Genomic DNA, 17,294 nt, shown 5'->3' on the forward strand with positions numbered 1-17,294 from the left:
AATAATAGTACCTACTTTCTAGGGCTGTTATAAGGATCAAAGGAGATAATATTTGTAAAGCACTTAGTCCATATGTGCCTAGGGCAGCTAGATTGCACAATGCATAGTGCTCTGGGACTGGAGTCAGGAAGACCTGAATTCAAATCTGACCTCAGACACTTACTAGCTGTGTGACCCTAGGCAAGTCACTTAACTGCTTGCTTTAGTTTCCTCATCTGCCAAATGAGCTGAAGAAGAAAACCACTCCAGAATCTTTGCCAAGAAAACCCCAAATGGGGTCACAAAGAGTTGGACACGACTGAAAAATGGCTGAATAACAACATATGTGCCTAACGTATAGTAAGCACCATATAAATAAATGTTTTATTATATAATTTTACATAATAAATAATATATGGCATATATTATTATAACATATAAGGTTGTATAATTTACTATTATTATTTTTATTATTATGGATAGTATCCAGAATGAGGGAGGTGATGGTCTATTCTCTTACCTCATCAGACCACATCTGGAATATTGTGTTCAGTTCTGGGTGCCACATTTTAGAAAGAACATTTACAAGATGCAGTATGTCCAGAGAAGGGCAGCTAGGAGGGCAAAGTGACTTGAAAACATATCATACATCACCAAGGAGTTTGATCTGTATCATTAATCATCAGAAACAAATTCTCACTGGACTTCTCTGAGTACATAATCACAACTTGGCAATATCTTCTGGATACCAGGTCCTTCTGCAACAACAGTAGATCAATCAAATTATTGACTACTGTGTCCATTTTCACTATTTCAAAATGGGGGACCTATGTGTTCCCAAGTTCCAATTTTAATGATTCAAGATGTTAAATAAGAAGCTAAAAATCTGAATCTAAAGAATTAACTTCACTGCCAAAAATATGGCTCTGTAGAATATACCACAGTGCTTAGCATAGGGCCTAGCACATAATACAAGCTTAGTAAATGTTTATTGATTGATTGATTGACAGATCATTCATAAAACAGACATTGGATAAAGTCCACTAGGAACTGCAACCACGCCCGTAGGAAAGCAGTAGAAATTACAACTGTGGTTGAGGATATATAGAAGAGCTCTCTATGAGCTACAGGTAAAAGAGCCAAATGGAAGGCCAAGAGCCTATAATTTTATCTAGGTCACAGTGAAAAAAAGAAAAACAATGAAGTCCTTCCTCTTTCATTCCATTTTTCTTGGGGGATGGGGTGGGGAGTGGTAGAGGGGAGGCTGAAGGGAGTCGGACCAATAATTTCATTGGTATGGAAAACCACCAGGAAGAAGTGCCCCCTACCAATGTAGGTCCTTCACACCTCCTTTGGAACTTGTGATCTTAGATAGTTTTCTGTGATAGTGGAATGTTAAGTACCCTGGCCAGGGTTACCCAGCCAGCATTTATCAGATAGAAGCCTTGAACTCAGTTCTTCCTAACTCTGAGGCTTGTTCCCTATCCATTACACCAGAGCTGTCAAACACACAGCCCAGGCAGCCCACCACACTCCCAAGTGTTGTCTGAACCAAATTAAAATATAATTGGGAAATAATAACAAAATAAGTAAAAATACAATAAAACATAGATAACATTACATTTTAAAACTAAGTCAATGTGCCGCCACAGAGATTCTTAGGTACTGATTCTATTTGTGTTTGATATTACTGCCCTACACTGCTGCATCTCAAATTCCATGCAAGCTTCATTTATTTAAAGCAGGAAGGTCATCTCAGAGGTCATCTAGACCCACTCCCTAACTTTAGAGAGTCCTAACTAAGGACTACCATAGAATCACAACACTAGAATTGGAAAGACCCTTGGAGACCAACTCCCTTATTTTATAGATGAGGAAACTGAGGTCTATGGGAGTTGAGATTTGCCCAAGGTTAAGTATTTAGGAAGGAGCAGAACCAGGACTCAAATTGTGGTCCTTGGCCTCTCAATCCAGTATTTTTTCTACTCTAGGCACTATGCTTTTTCTTCCCTTAGATACTCAGAGCCAGGAAAAAACATAATGACAAACAATAATAAAACCCCAAACCCTTCTTTATGAGAGGCAGGGTCAGACACTAAAAAGGGTGCTAGATTTGATGGTGTTAGAAGGCCTGGATTCAAATCTTAGCTCTGCCTCATGTTACTTAAACAAGTCATTTAACTCTTCTGGCTTCACTTACCTCATCTGCAAATTGCAAGTGTTGAAATAAATGGCCCCTAATCCTTTATCCTTTTCAACTGCAGATCCATGATCCTATAATCATCCCTATACAGTTGGCTTTACAAATGTCTCTGACAAGGGGAGTAAGTGACAAGAAGTACTTGACTGTCCCTTAAAAAGGACAATAACTGGAACATTAGAACAGCTTTCCTTTTTGTAGTTTGAATGCTCATCTTCATTAAAAACAATATATTTTTATATTAAGTTACAGTTAAAGTACTTCTTGGTCATTTTCTCATTTGATTATCAAAAGCTCTGTGAAAACTACTGTCAGTGGGGCAGTTATGATTATGCCCATTTTACAGATGACAAGGCTGAGACTGCAGAGAGACTGCAGCTTAGGCCTCTGGATTCCTAGAATAATGCACTTTGCACTGTGCCACAATATCCCAACACACACACACACACACACACACACACACACACCACACACACTAAAGTGAATAAAGTGGTGTTTTTGGACCCACTTAGAACTTTCTTATCCTACAGACTCTGGAAAGCCATGTATCTGTTGCTATGACCTTTCTTTTCCCTTTCCATTTCTCAAGTTCACAATCATTACTTTGATTTTTGCAGTCTCTAATTCCTTTCCCTCTGAGCCAAGGTCAGGTCCCTCCTTCCAACCTGTCTTCTGGAGTCTTTGAAAACCCGCCTTTCTGTGAGTTTCTGCTATGCAGATTTTAACTCCTTGGGCTACTTCTTCTTGGTCAAAGGGGGCAAGGCGTGTCCTACCTTTGCCGTGCCCATTTTGGGAGAGCTGCTATACAGAACATTCCATTGGAATGTTTGGATAATGATAAGTAATGATAAAACCACAGTGATGATTAATAAAAATGATCCGCTCTCATATTCTCTGATTGTAAATATCAACTTTAATTAATAGTAATCAATGTTAGCAGTAAGAGAAAATCCTAACTACTTGAATGCACTACATTTGGGGCATTGTAGGATATTCTTCATTAGCAATATAACCAGGGCTCAACCCCCTGAGGACTAATTTACTATGCAGGGCCCAGATTTAGTAGGAACTAGAACACTGGTAGTCTATCTTTCTTAAAAATCAATTCAATTCAATTCAACTCAGTTCAAATTAATTTAGTTTATAAGAACTCAAAGATCATAGATTTAGAAAAGTTCTTTTTTTTTTTTTTAGTGTAATGGACCCCTTTGGCAGTCTGATGAGGCCCTTTTCACAATGTTTTTAAATGCATAAAATATATAGGATCACAAAGAAATCTCATCAAGCAAAAATAAAGTTATCTTTTTTTTTTTTTACATCACAGACCCCAGATTAAGAATCTCTGGAGGTTTAGAGCTAGAAGTGACCTTGTTGTTATTCTGTTGTGTCTGACTCTTTGTCACTCCGTGGACCATAATGTCCATGGGGTTTTCTTGGCAAAGATACCAGATTGGTTTGCCATTTCCTTCTCCAGTGGATTAAGGCAAACAGAGGTTAAGTGACTTGCTCAGGGTCACACAGCTAGTGTCTGAGACCGCAGGTCTTTCTGACCTCATTCCCAGAGCTCTATCCACTGAGCTACCTCGCTGCCTCCAAGAAGGGACCTTGGAGGTCATCTATTCTAACTCCCTCATTTTATACATAAAGAAATCAAGCCTTAGAAAAATTAAGTGACTTGTTCAAAGTCACACAAATATTAAGAAGTACAGCTAGGATTAGAACTCAGATCCCTTGACTCTACATTTAGCAATCTTTTGACTGCATCGCACTTCCACAAGTATCTATTAGTTTACTACATTGCAGGGGCTATGCTAGGTGCTGGTGATGAAAAGGCAAAAGCGATAATAGTTCCTGCCCTCGAGGAGCTTATATTCTCCTCAAAGTAAACAATAAGCGTACAGACAAGTAAATATGAAATCTATACAAAGGAATTTCAGGGGGAGAAGTGCTAAGAATTGTGGGGAACCAGGGGAAATCAGGGGGTGGTGTTCAAGTTGGGTCTTTATACAACACTGACACTGAAGAGAATAAATTACTCTTCCAGAAGAATCTAGAAGGAACGTGATCTAGAATCTAGTAGCCAAGCACAATACAGGCAGTATATCAGTCCTGGAGTCAGAAAGTTTGGGTTGGAAACTCCCTGACCAATTCATAAGCTGTAAGAAATCCATTGAATCTCTCTCTGAGCCTCAGCTTCGTCCTGCGTAAAATGGAGACAACAGTGCTTGTACCACTGATCTTCCAAGTGCTGTGGTGTGGACCACATAAGGCAAAAGAGACCTGCCTGTACTTTATAAAATCTATGTGTTATGTATGAGCTATAACTGTTGTTATTATTATCATATAAGATAAAGGTTCATTTTTAAATGAGGTATAAGAATAATGGGCAATATGGTAGTTGTATAGTTGGATGGGGTACTGGCATGGGCGAGATCATCGCTTCATTGAAGTATTCAAGATTAAGGCGCAGTGAATGAATGAATGAATGAATGCAGGACAATTATGGGGAGGTGAGGCACTCTGAGAATCCTTTCTGAATACAACTAGCAGGCAAATTTTCCTATTGAAAAACCTTCATTCCAGTTCACAGGGGTTTGGAGCCTGGACCTTAAAGATCATATAATCCAACCCCCTCAATTTACAGATGAAGAAACTGAGGCCCTGAGAGGTTAAGGAATTGGCTCAAGGTTACACAATTTCAGTAACTCTCCATTAGGATAAAATCCAAATTCCTGTGTCTGGCATTCGAGGCTCCCTCTGCAATATGTCCCCAATCTACCTTTCCAGGCTTATCTCCCACTGCTTCCCTACAGGAACCCTTAATGCCAGCCAGAAATCAACAAGAAAAACTCTTATTGTTGGGCTAAACAACTCATGGATCTAGGGACTCAGATCCCCTAATCTGTGTTTAAAGATTAACCATCTGTGGAAATTTAGAAAAGAGGCCCATTCCAACAGATAACAGCTCTTCTCTTCTTGGTTACTGTTACCCTTCAGCTTATCAGAAACAGTCTACTCTTCCTGTGCAGAGGTCTTCATGACACTCTCAAGGCAAGGACGACCTTATGCTATACTCCCAATCACTAGCAAAGAATTCCATCACATAAGAAAAAAAAATATTTTACTGTCTATTCTCAATAGTAATGGTACAATTTAATAGTTCTGTTGGGTATTTGCAAGTAATCAATCTGGGATAATACCCAAGCAAAACATGATGCGAAGGTATAATGCTTTAATTCAGAACGAGAAAGACTGTCCTCAGATCTATCATTCATCCATTCATCCATTCATTCATTTTTAAAAAGAATTTTCAACAAAATATTTCACTTGTTATTTACTATTGTTACCCAGGCCTCTACTAGACTATGCAGTAGGGCATATTAAACATGCAGAGAAAACATGGTCCCTGAATTCAAGGAGATGACAGTTTCATTAAACAGTTAAGGAAAAATTCAGAACAGTATGTAAAATTTGCCAGTACAGATAATCTGGGGCTCAGAGGAGAGTGGGATCACACTGCATTGGAGCAATAAAAGGGTGGAGGGAGAGGGTCTTCCTGAAGAAAGTGAAATTACCTGGGCCATGAAGGAAGGATAAAATATGGATATGGATTGTGCAGTTAGGGGAGGGTATTCCAATGCAACAACTTTACACTGGTCCAATAGAAAGACAAAGAATTCAAAGGTGCTCATTGGGTTACGTAGCTAAAGGATGAACATTCCTAAAAGATACATGTGTCCTATGTCACATTTCTATATTATATCACTATAGCCAGGGTGTGCTGGTAAATGTTTAACAACTAGCTCTCCAGAAAAAAAAAATGTATACAGGACATACTTTTAAGTTTAATCTCCCTTATTAACATTTTCTCCATCACTTTCTTAAGTCTAAACAATCCAAAACAAAACTCAGTCAAGCCATGATTTGTAACATTTGCCAATTTCCAAGGTGTAAATGCTCACGCTGAAAATTTAACAATCAGTTCTGTTGAGATGGTTTGAGCTGGCTCCAGCACAAGCTTGACTATAGCAGAGTGGTAGTTTTCCAACACAGAAGAAATCTTCTATCACACAGATAAACCTGACACTTATTATTTTTTTTTTGCAATAAGTACTAAACTTCATTACTCAATTTCTAGATCATACACCATGTTTACATAATCTTTTTTCAGCTACCAAAGTCGTGCAGCAATATCTACTGGCAGGCGTAGCAGTGTGATACCAGCAAGTATTTATGGCTAGCAACGTTACAAGCCGACAAAGTAATGTAATTAAATAGATCTGATTCTCTGTTGTTCTTTTCATCAGGTTCTCCTGGAAAGCTATGTCAAAATTTGCATTTAAGATGCTGACCAATAATGTACATTTTAACTTACCATGGCAAATAAAACTCCACACCATATGGCTGATTAGAAATACTCTCTCCTTTTCTAAACAGCTGGGTGAATAACAACAAGGAAAAGACAGTTTGCAGCTGTACACGGTTATCATCACTTTGATACTGCTTAAAGGAATCTAAGTCTTCCACAGGTATGCACCTGAGATTAGAAGCAAAGAATCTTCCTCACTCAATATGAGAAAATAGCGATGGGAGTTAACAATATCTTATACAGGTGTCATCATAACCATACTCCTAAATTTTACCTAGAATAAATGACTCATTTTGCATTTTGTAACCAAATTTTTCAAAGGTCTTTTGGGGAGAAGGTATTACTCTACAGAAGGAAAGAAATTCCAAGTTAGGATGTATACAGGCAAATATTTTTATTATGGAGTTGCCTCTGTTTTCACCTAAGTGCCCCCAATTTCCCTATCCATTCTACCTCCATCCAGGAGGACCTGCCAAGACAGAGCTCTAGATGCCCCTATTTATTTCTTCCAAGCTCCCAGCAGACATGTCAGCTGCACTGGCTCCAATCGATTCAGGCACATGCATTTCTCTGGAAGTCCTCCTCTAGAGCTGGCTTTAAAACCTTAAGTATTCTAAGATTTTGCCTTTTACCATCAAGTCTTACTCAGCATTTTTGGCTTTTCTCTTCCTGTAGTAAAATGGGGTACAAGCAGATCTGTCAGGTACAATCTTCAATAGACAATTCTGTCCAGATTTATTTGAGAAGATGTTTCATTTGTGCTGTATGGCTGAGGAAGTTGCTATTTCAAGTAGTTGGAGAAAAGAGACATTTGAGGGTGCCTTCCCTCTCTTGCTCATTCTCCCCTCCTCTCACTCTTTCTGTAAGCTAACTACTCACCTGGGAGAAGGAGGTGGGTGGTAGTCTGAATTGGAAACATCTTTTTTTTTTCAAAACACTAATTTCACTTTAAGTCATTTGCGATTAGAGACTTTTTGTTGTTCTTTCTTTCTTTTAATTTCTTCCTCTGGAGACTGTTGGGTGCTATTAAATTTGGTGGCTACTTCTCTATAAGCTAAATATTGTGTTTCTGTTGATAGGAGGAAGAAAGGAAGGAAGAAAAGACAGGAGGAAAGGAAGGAAGGAAGGAAGGGAGGAAGGAAGAAAGGAAAAAGAGAAAGAAAGAGAGAGAAAGAGAGGGAAAGAGAGAAAGAAAGAGAGAAAGGGTAGAGAAAAGAAGGAAAACAGGAAGGAAAGCAGTCAGGGAGGAAAGCAGACAGAGAAGAAGGAAGGAAGGAAGGAAAGAAGGGAAGGAGGGAGGAAGGAAGGGAGAAATGAAGGAAGGGAGGAAGGAAGAAAGGGAGGGAGAGAGGAGTGGGAGATGGAACAAGGAATACAGAAGCAGAAGCAATATACTGCTGCCTTGTATTTTCCATTTCATGGCCTAAAACATGAACTTCGGGGTGGCTTCCTTCCTTCTCTGATATCCAATTCAGATGGGCCAGAGTGGTTTGAATGAAACACTCTGTTTCCAATACAGTTTTTGCAGGCAAGATGGGCTGGAAGTTTGAGCTCCAAACATGGACTGATTCTGCCTCTGTAGGTATAATTGTAGAAAAAAGAACACTAGGACTCAGAATGGACACATACACCAATGCTTCCAATTCACTAATTAAAAACTGTAATCTCTTTCTGGACTTACACCATCAGCCAAGAGATGTCAATCCCTGAAAATGAAAAAGGAGTGCATATTGAGCACGTTTTTTGTGGCTTTCCTCCCATGGCAAGCAGAATTGTTTTGCTTTAATCAGTTAACAAATAGATGGGTAGATTTTTGATATCGGAAATGATTCAGTCTAGTCCTGGACTTTCCCTCAATGGGTTCATTTTTACATGTAGAGTTTTTACTCATTGAATAAGGAGATCTTCGTCTAGAATAATGTCAACTACATCTTTACTAATGGTGAACATCAAAGATTTGGGGAAGAACTTAGAGGGATAGCTATAGGCAGCTATTCCTCTAAATCTGCTCATTGGAAAGTAGTCAGAGCCTAGATCCTGCCCAACCCATTTTCCAGGTACTCAGATCTGGAAAAAACATCCACATGTGGCCCAGGAGAACATCTCACTATCCTGGAAGAATGAATGAGACAAGCATCAATGCTTAGAGAGTAAGATGAACAGATGATCTTAAAAGAAAAATTCTCATCAGGAAGCCACCCTTTCTTTATTTCTTACCTAGCCTGTTGATGTTGCAGAGATGAGATATCGATCATTTATCAAATATGGTCATAGCTCTAAAGCTGGAAGAGACCTCAGAGGCCATGTGGTTTTACTTCGTCCTTTATTCTTTTGTGGGCAGCCACTTCTGGCTCTGAACTTCTTTCTCCCTCCACTCCCTGCTTTTCAGCTTCGTTTTATGTTTTATCTTCCTCCGTTAGAATGTAAACTTCTTGAGGACAGAGACTGCTTTCCTTCTCGCTTGTGTTTCTATTCTCAGTACTAAATCTATGATGCTAGGGAAAATTTAATGGAAGGAAAATTTCACATCAGGTGTAATGTCTACGTGACTATGTTGGCTGTTCTTCAGGTAATTCAACCTCTTCCACAAAATCTTCCCGGACAACTCTAGCCCAAATTGATCTTTCCTTTCTCTTAACCCTTATGGTACAGAAAGTTTTCCCAACATGTAAAAGTTTATTAATATTGTATTAAAGGGTTCCCCCCCTATTTGTTTCATACATATGAGTCTTATTTCTTCAGCTCTATTGTCAGCTCCTCCAAATCAGAGAATGTGACATTTTTTCCTACCTACTCCCCTAGGCTGGGCACGAGCCAGGCAACACAGTAGGTGCTTAACAAAGACTTGTTGATTTGATATGCTTTTGAAGGACCAAGAAAAATATCATAAAAGGAGAGCAGCTTGACTCAACTGTAAATAGACAGAAATCCAACACACCCAGAGCATAAACGTTACCACCCAGGGCCTCTGAGGAGGCTAACTTCTGCCAAGGGACAAAATGAGGGCTGTGCTCGGTCTGTTCTGGGAACTCACATCAATGCTTGAGCACAGAAATCATCTTTTCACTGTGCCAAGTCCCAAACCCAAAACACACAATCATTGCCCCTGGATTTGTTGAGGAGCAGCAGTGAAGTGGAGGTTCTGTTGACTCCCATGCTTTGACAAACCCAATAAACCCCGGAACTGCTTGGGATAAGATGAGTTATTTTAAATACACACACACACACACACACACACACACACACACACTGTACACTTCCAAAGCACCAACTCCACCAACACTTCCCCCACCAGCTGTGGAAAACAGGACATTGCATGATAACAGGGACAAGACTGGCATAAATAGTGGGCAAGGCGGTATTCCTTTCAAGATGCCATTATCATTGGATAGAGTGGCTCAGCTTTTCTAACCTTCCTAGGTCATCTCCAAGAACCAAATCTTTGTCATTCTTAGTCTTTGTTGCCTTTGGGAAAGGTTTAACTTACTCCTAAGAGGGAGCTATGCTCCTAATACCTTGCTTTTCTGTTTACCTACTCTGTGTGTGTGTCTGTCTGTGTGTGTGTACCTAATTGCATATACCTCATTATTTACATGTTGTCTCCTCTAATAGAATATAAACTCACTGAGGGTAAGAACTGTTTTTGCCTTTTACTGTATCTCCAACACTTGGTATTGTGACACATTAGTCAGTCCTTAATACATGACTCCTTAACCTGGGGGCTATGAATTTGTTTTGGGTTTATTTTTATAAATATATTTTAGTAACTTTATTTCAATGTATGTGGTTTCTTTTGTGATCCTATGTATTATTCATTTAAAAAATTTATTCTGAGAAGTGGTTCACAGATATTTTACCAGATTGCCAATGGGGTCCATGACACAAAAAAGGCTAAGAATTTCTGATTAATAAGTATGTGTCAACTAACTGATTGGCCAATGGACTATAATCCAAATAAGGCAATACTCCTAATTTCCTTCAGCCACTAAATGGCCCTCTCTTCTCTCCTACATGGAGCCTACAGATAAAATTCAATGTATAAAGAGAGCAGAGAGAGGCCAGACTGTGAAATTCTACTGGAAGAAAACAGGTCTAATGTCACCAGCCTTTTCAGCCTTCTCTAGTCAGTCTATCCTTTATTTTTTTTCCCATAAAACAGAATAATATAATGGAAAAGGTTAAAAATAGTTTCCTCACCATGATTTTACTCAGTTCTTTTTCTGTTTGAAAAAATAGGGAACTAGGTATATTTGCCTAGCCAGGTAAGTAAGATAAGACCTGAGAACTAAACTGAGTTTTTACCATAAATTAAATGACAATCAAGATGATAGGCAGTTAGGTGGTGCAGTTGATTGAGCACGAGACTTGGAGTCACTAAGACTTGAGCTCAAATCCAGCCTAAGATACTAATTAGCTGCATGACCCTGGGCAAGTCATTTAACTTCTATTTGCCTTAGTTTTCTCATCTGTAAAATGGGAATAATAATATCAACTACCTCCCAGGATCATTGTGAGGATCAAACAAGAAAACACTTTGTAAATCTTAAAGCATTATATAAATGTTAGCTATTTCTATTAATATTCTTTTTATTATTATTATGATAGAAGAGAATAATTCAATGAAGAGTTCAAAAAATAAGTATTATTTTAATCTCCTAGACATCTACTATCCTCTATAAGCAGCCTGATTAAGGAGATCTTCACAGAATGGTTGAGAGGTGACCAAGGTATGAGCAACCTAGCTTAGGTGAAGTGTTTGCTTCATCACCATTGGCTGACTGAAGTATGAATAGCCTAGCTGAAATGAAGAGTTTCATAGTCACTGGATGAGATCTGACTGAGCAGAGATGTAGCTGTCCACTTCAGAGGAAAGGCTTACTATCTACATTAGACCCTACCCTTTCCCCCTTCCCCTCTTAGATGGAAGATGGAATAGCAATTGGCCTGAAAGACAACATCTTAGCTGAAGACTACAGCTGAAAAATAGTGGAAGAATGAAAGAACAGAATGAAGGAGCAAGCTGAAAGAGAGCTCAAAGAGATGCCTTTCTCCCTTCCAGGGGAGAGGTTTCTTAACCACAGCACCCTCCTCTTCTCCTAACCCATACCCTTCCCCCAGTGGATGATGGAGGTGGCCAAAAGAGCTAACAGAATGTATTCTTCTTCTGTAAGGGAAATGCTCACCAATAACAGCATCCCTCATGGATGTTGGACAAGATATTAGGTAACCCCTAAGACAGCTAGATAACTGAAGATTAACTCGAGCAGAGATTGGGGAGTGGCTAAGATACATCACCTAGCAGGGAGCATAGGCCAAATAGGGATCAGTGCAATGACAGAAGATGCCAGGAGCTCTACAATATCAGAAGCATGAGTTACTGTCTTTCTATGGATGTGCTGGCCATAAGTAGTCCCCACATGTGTATGGCTCACAGGTTATCTTTATGCAGATTCATTCTTTCCATTGATATTATCTGTAATTTCTTGGAGCATGAAGTCAAGGTTTATGACAGAAATGTTCTGTTATAACTTTAATTATTGTGCTATTTCATAAAAACCTTTGCTTTGAAATAAGCATATCCCCTGCCTGACTAGTAAAAGAAGGACACTACACATCTATAGAGCTATGATCTCTAAGTAAGAAGATTCTGAACTAGAACCTTGGCTTTTCTGAGATCCCATAAGGAAGGGATCCCGAGTGCTACAGTTTAACATAAAATTTAACGTTGTCAGGTTTCTAATATCCTAGGAGAAGGCTCTAAGGCTTCCATCGTGATGCATATGGAATCTACCTGCCACATGTGACCTGGACTATGACATACACTGAAGCTAACTGTTTGGAAGAACTGGTCTAGTGGAGGGTGCCTCTGGGTGTTTAAAGAGCCCTTGCTATCCAAGAGGCTTTCAAGGAAAAAGACACAGCCACTACCTGGAGGAATATGGTCCTATTAATTGTGGGTCCTTCTCTCTCTCTCCTCTTTGGTCATGATCTTCTGTCTTCATATATTCTCTCCCTAAAGGTCACCAGGAACTGTTGTAGCTATTCCACCAAGGCATGCTATGAAGTAAGTGACATTGCTTGAAATATTAACTAAGAAAATAAAATATCCTCAAATCATCTAGCAGCACCAGCTTTGAGCAGAAGCATCGTGGAGCTGATATGTGGACTCATTGCTCTTTAACGGGATTTCCAAGAAACCTTTCGTCAAATTCATGGCTGCCACTGAACTGTTTCACTGTTCCTTCTCTGACATTTTTCTCCTTAAAAAGCTATTCCCCAGCTTTATGAAATGACTAGTAGAAGATGGATTAACATTTGTGAAAAGTAAAGGAATACCACTCTGCCATCCCAAAAGAGGTGGTCAAGAAAAGCCACTTGATCCTAACTCGGTCATTGACTTTGCTAGGTGAGCTCTTTACCTCCAGATGAGTTCAACACATGCTATGGTTGTATTTTGGGGTCAATCACACTATAGTCACACTACTGTAATCTGAATTATATTCCCATAGCAATATTTTTTCTTATTCTCTCTTCTTCTTTCTTCTTTCTCTAAGTCAAATATTCCTTGCCATGTTTCTACGTTTAGGTTTATAGATTTCCATGCCTTCTTCACAATGTAATTTCTTCTCACTTGCTATTAGCCTTACTTCTTTTTAACATACCCCTCAATTGTAATATCCTATGAGATTATAAATTCCTGAAGTATCTGAACTATAGTACTTTTTTCTTTATATCCCCAGCCATTGAACACAGCCCTTTGCATATAGTAGGCATTTAATAAATTCTGGAATTGAAATGAATGATTTGTAGCCCTGCTAAATTTCCCATCCCTAATTCCATTTAATTGAAACAGAAGTCCTACTGAACAAAGAATCCTAATATCTCAGAATTGGAAGAGACTGCAGAGGTCATTTAGTCCAACACCTACTGGAAGCATGAATTTCTCTCTAAGGTCTATCTTCTCCTAGTGATGACCAGGGTGGAAAACAAAGCCTGTATGAAAGGAGTTTTCCAAACTATCCTGAATTGAAAATGTCTTTAAGCAACAAACCTGACCAAGAAACCAGAGGATTGGGATGCTAAAGGTCACCATCCTCTACTCATGCAGAAAGGTCCAGTTGCGCTATAGGGATCCTTGAAGAATCAATAACAATGAAATAAATATGTCCTCGGAAAAGTAAATCTTAGAAGAGTCAATCTACTTGCTGAGGTCTCACAGCGCCTGTATATGGTTGAACATTTATTTGCTTGTTTGTTTTATAAGAAAAAAATGAGGTGGACTTTATCCTTCTCTAAGAAGTCTTCCTAAGATCCCACTAGCATTTATCTTGTACTTTCTAAATGTGTCAGGTCTTTCTAATTCCCTTTTCTGGGTCCTTTCCCCATGTTTTGCTCCTTTCTGCAGTTCACAAAGTACTGAGTTAGAATGTTTCAAGAAAAATATCACTCATATTGAGTTGTTAGAAACTTAGTGTGGAAACCTCGTTTCCCAGTGGCATTTGCATTTTAAAAGGGGAGACTGGAATGGAGGTACACTGGAAACTTACATAAATATAATTATGTAATATTCTACAAGGAAATAAAGATTAATTTAAATAATTGGAGGTATGCATTGCTCATGATTAGGCCATACCAATATAACAAATATGATGATGTTACCTGAATTAATTTACTGTAACAATCAAAATACCTCTGCCAAAGAGGATGCTTTAGAGAACTAGATGAAATAAAATTCATTTGGAAGAACAAATGTTCTATGCTTTCAAAGAAAATAATGGGGGGGAAAATAGGAAGAAAAGGAAAATGGAACTTCTTGTCTCCAAGTTTTATTGTCAGTAATCATCAGAAATATTTATTAACTGGTTTAAAAACAGAAAAGTAGATCAGGGAACAGATTAAATAAGGAAGAAGCAAAAGCAATAAAATGCAACATCAGTGTTTAATGAACTGGAGAACACAAATTACTTGAGGAAGAACTATTTATTTGATTGACAAAAACTTCTGGGAAAACTGAAATGCTGTTTGGCAGAAATTAGGTTTACCCCCAAAATACTGTACCATATACTACAATAAAACTAAAAAGTATATACCATTTAAATATAAAAGGTCATACTATGAAAACATTACAAGAAAATGATATCAAGTGCCTTCTTCAATTATAGCTGGGGGAAATTCTTAACCAAACAAGGGATATAAGCAACCATAAAATGTAAAACATCCTTGCTCCAATTACAGAGTGTTTGGCTTCAAATCCCACTTCTGACACTAAACATGTGACCTTGGGCAAGTCAATCTTCTGGGGACACAGTTTACTCAACTGTAAATGAGAGACTTGAACTAGATAGTTTCAGTCATTCCTTCTAGATTTTTGATTTCTATGATTTTTGATCCTATGATCCTAATCTCAAATGCATGCAAGTTAAAAAATTCTGTTATAAATAAAACCAATGCAGCTAATAAAAGAAAAGAAAGCATCATATGGGATGCTGCAACAACAAAGAACCCTCCAATTGTAAGTGGTTAAAAGAAAAGAGTCCTCAAAAGAATAATCACAAACTAATAATAATCATTAAAAGTTTGCTCCAAATTATTAATAATAAGAAAAATGAAAACCAGAATAACTCTGAGGTTTTACCTCAAGCCCACCTTAAGCCTAGCTTGGAAAAGATGATAAATGATGGCAACAAGTAAGGTTGAAGGGATTGCAGAAAGATGGGAACACTTGTACACTGTTGGTGGAGCTGTTGATTGGTCCAGCAACTTGGAATTATGATTTTTAAAAGCATACAAAATATCCATACCTTTTGAACTAGAGCTCCCATTGAAAAGGATATATTCCAAAAATGTCAATGATAAAAAGAAAGGTACCACATACACCAAAATGTTTGCAGTATAATTTTTATAGTAGCAAGGAAGTGTAAACAAACTAGATATTCATTGACTGAGGAATATTATTGTATGAAGAAAATGATGAATATGAAGAATTCAGAGAAGCCTGGAAAAATTTACATGAACCTGATAGAATGTGAGAAAAGCAGAACCAGGAAAACAATATAGCCAATGACTACAGAAATGTAAATGTAAAGAATTTTTTTTTTTACAAAAAGCAAATAGAATATTGTGTAATTATAATGACCAAGATTGACTCCTGAAAAAACTGAGAAAAAGCACACCTTCTTTTCTTTACAGAGGTGGGGACTTTGGATGTAGAATATTGAATATTCTGTCAGATAGAATTGATTTGTTGGTTATGTTTGCTGAACTGATTTATTTTCTTTTTATTTTTTATTCTTTGCTGTAATGGATGGCTTGCTGGGTAGGGAAAGATATGTGTATATATACACACACACATACATACATACGTATATTTATGTATGAAACCAAAAGATAACATCAAAATGGTATTTTAATTTAAAAGCAGGATTAGATTATCAGATGTTTAAACCAAAGGAATGAATCTTTAATAGCAGAAATAAGGAAGTGTGGCATTTGGTGAAATGGCAAATATTTTTAAATAGGGGGTACTTCTGACTTTCCTCAAGTATCCACATGAGTAGTGACTGGAACATGGTACAATAGAAACATCACTAAATTTGGAGTCAGAGGACCTGAGGCCAATTAGTACCTCCACAAGTTAAAATCTCTCTTGAAAAATTTACTTACAAACACTGGTGTGTTAGCAAATGTTTAACAAGCAACTCTCAGGGGAAAAAAAAAGAAAAAATAGGAACAACATACTTTTAAGTTTAATTTGCATCATTAACATTTTCTCTATCACTTTTTTTTCATCACTTTTTGAAGTCTAGACAATCACCAAAACAGTAAATCAGGCCCCAATTTGTAGTTTTGGTTTCCAAAGTACTAAATGTTTGCTGGTTTCCAAAGTACCAAATGTTCACACTGAAAATTTAACCATTAACTCTCATGAGCCACTTTGAGCTGGCTTCAACACATCTCTGCTATGGCTAGATAGTTGGAGCATAGGAAGTCTTTTTTTTTTCTTTTTCTAAAATATAGGAAGGGCAAAGTTTCCCAGAAATAACCAGGAAAAGAAAGAGTAAGTCACCAGTGTTTTGCCCTGATCAGTATCCCTATGATAAATCTATTTCCTCATCCCTCCTGATAAGCCCTGTCCTATAGGGTTGGGAGTGGCAGGGAGTTGAGAGAAGGGGGATAGATGTCAGATTGAGAAACCATTCTCCCTCCTACAACAGCCCAGAGTTCTTGAGGCGGTGATATAACAAGAGAAAGGCTCCCATATACCCACTACCTATTCCAACTCTCCAAACACTGAAACAAAGTTCTAGTGATTCTCTAGTTACTACATAGATATTACCTGCCATGTATCTGAACACAGGGGCACATAAAACACACACACACACACATGCATGCACCTTGTTGTCAGATGCTGCTGACCATATGGGGAATTTGAATCCATTTACCATTCCCCAATGTGGCAACTCTGATCTGGCCTGGTCCCCTCCCTCCCTCTAGCCTGTCTTTAGAGTGCATCTTCAGTAGGGCCAGTGAGAGTGACAGCCAGATGAATCTAATGCATTTGCAAGTCACAGCATCATCTCCCTGATGTCATGGTTCTCTATGAGAATGAAGGACAAACAACAACCTGTGAGTAGTAGTAGTTGTCCCACTCGGGACCCACCTGGCCAGTTCCAGTTGGGCAATGCAGCTCCTTCCTTCTTTCCTTCCTTCCTTCCTTCCTTCCTTCCTTCCTTCCTTCCTTCCTTC

General features: G+C 38.3%; 1 protein-coding gene across 1 annotated transcript in view; it reads right to left on the reverse strand.

The window, feature by feature from the left end:
* The window catches only part of ZNF536 (zinc finger protein 536), a 336,155-nt gene that overhangs the window by 291,344 nt on the left and 27,517 nt on the right, over positions 1 to 17,294 (reverse strand). The gene's annotated exons all lie outside the window — the stretch shown is intronic.

This window comes from Vombatus ursinus, unplaced genomic scaffold, assembly GCF_900497805.2.
Source record: "Vombatus ursinus unplaced genomic scaffold, bare-nosed wombat genome assembly UNPS02014786.1, whole genome shotgun sequence".
NCBI lineage: Eukaryota > Metazoa > Chordata > Mammalia > Diprotodontia > Vombatidae > Vombatus > Vombatus ursinus.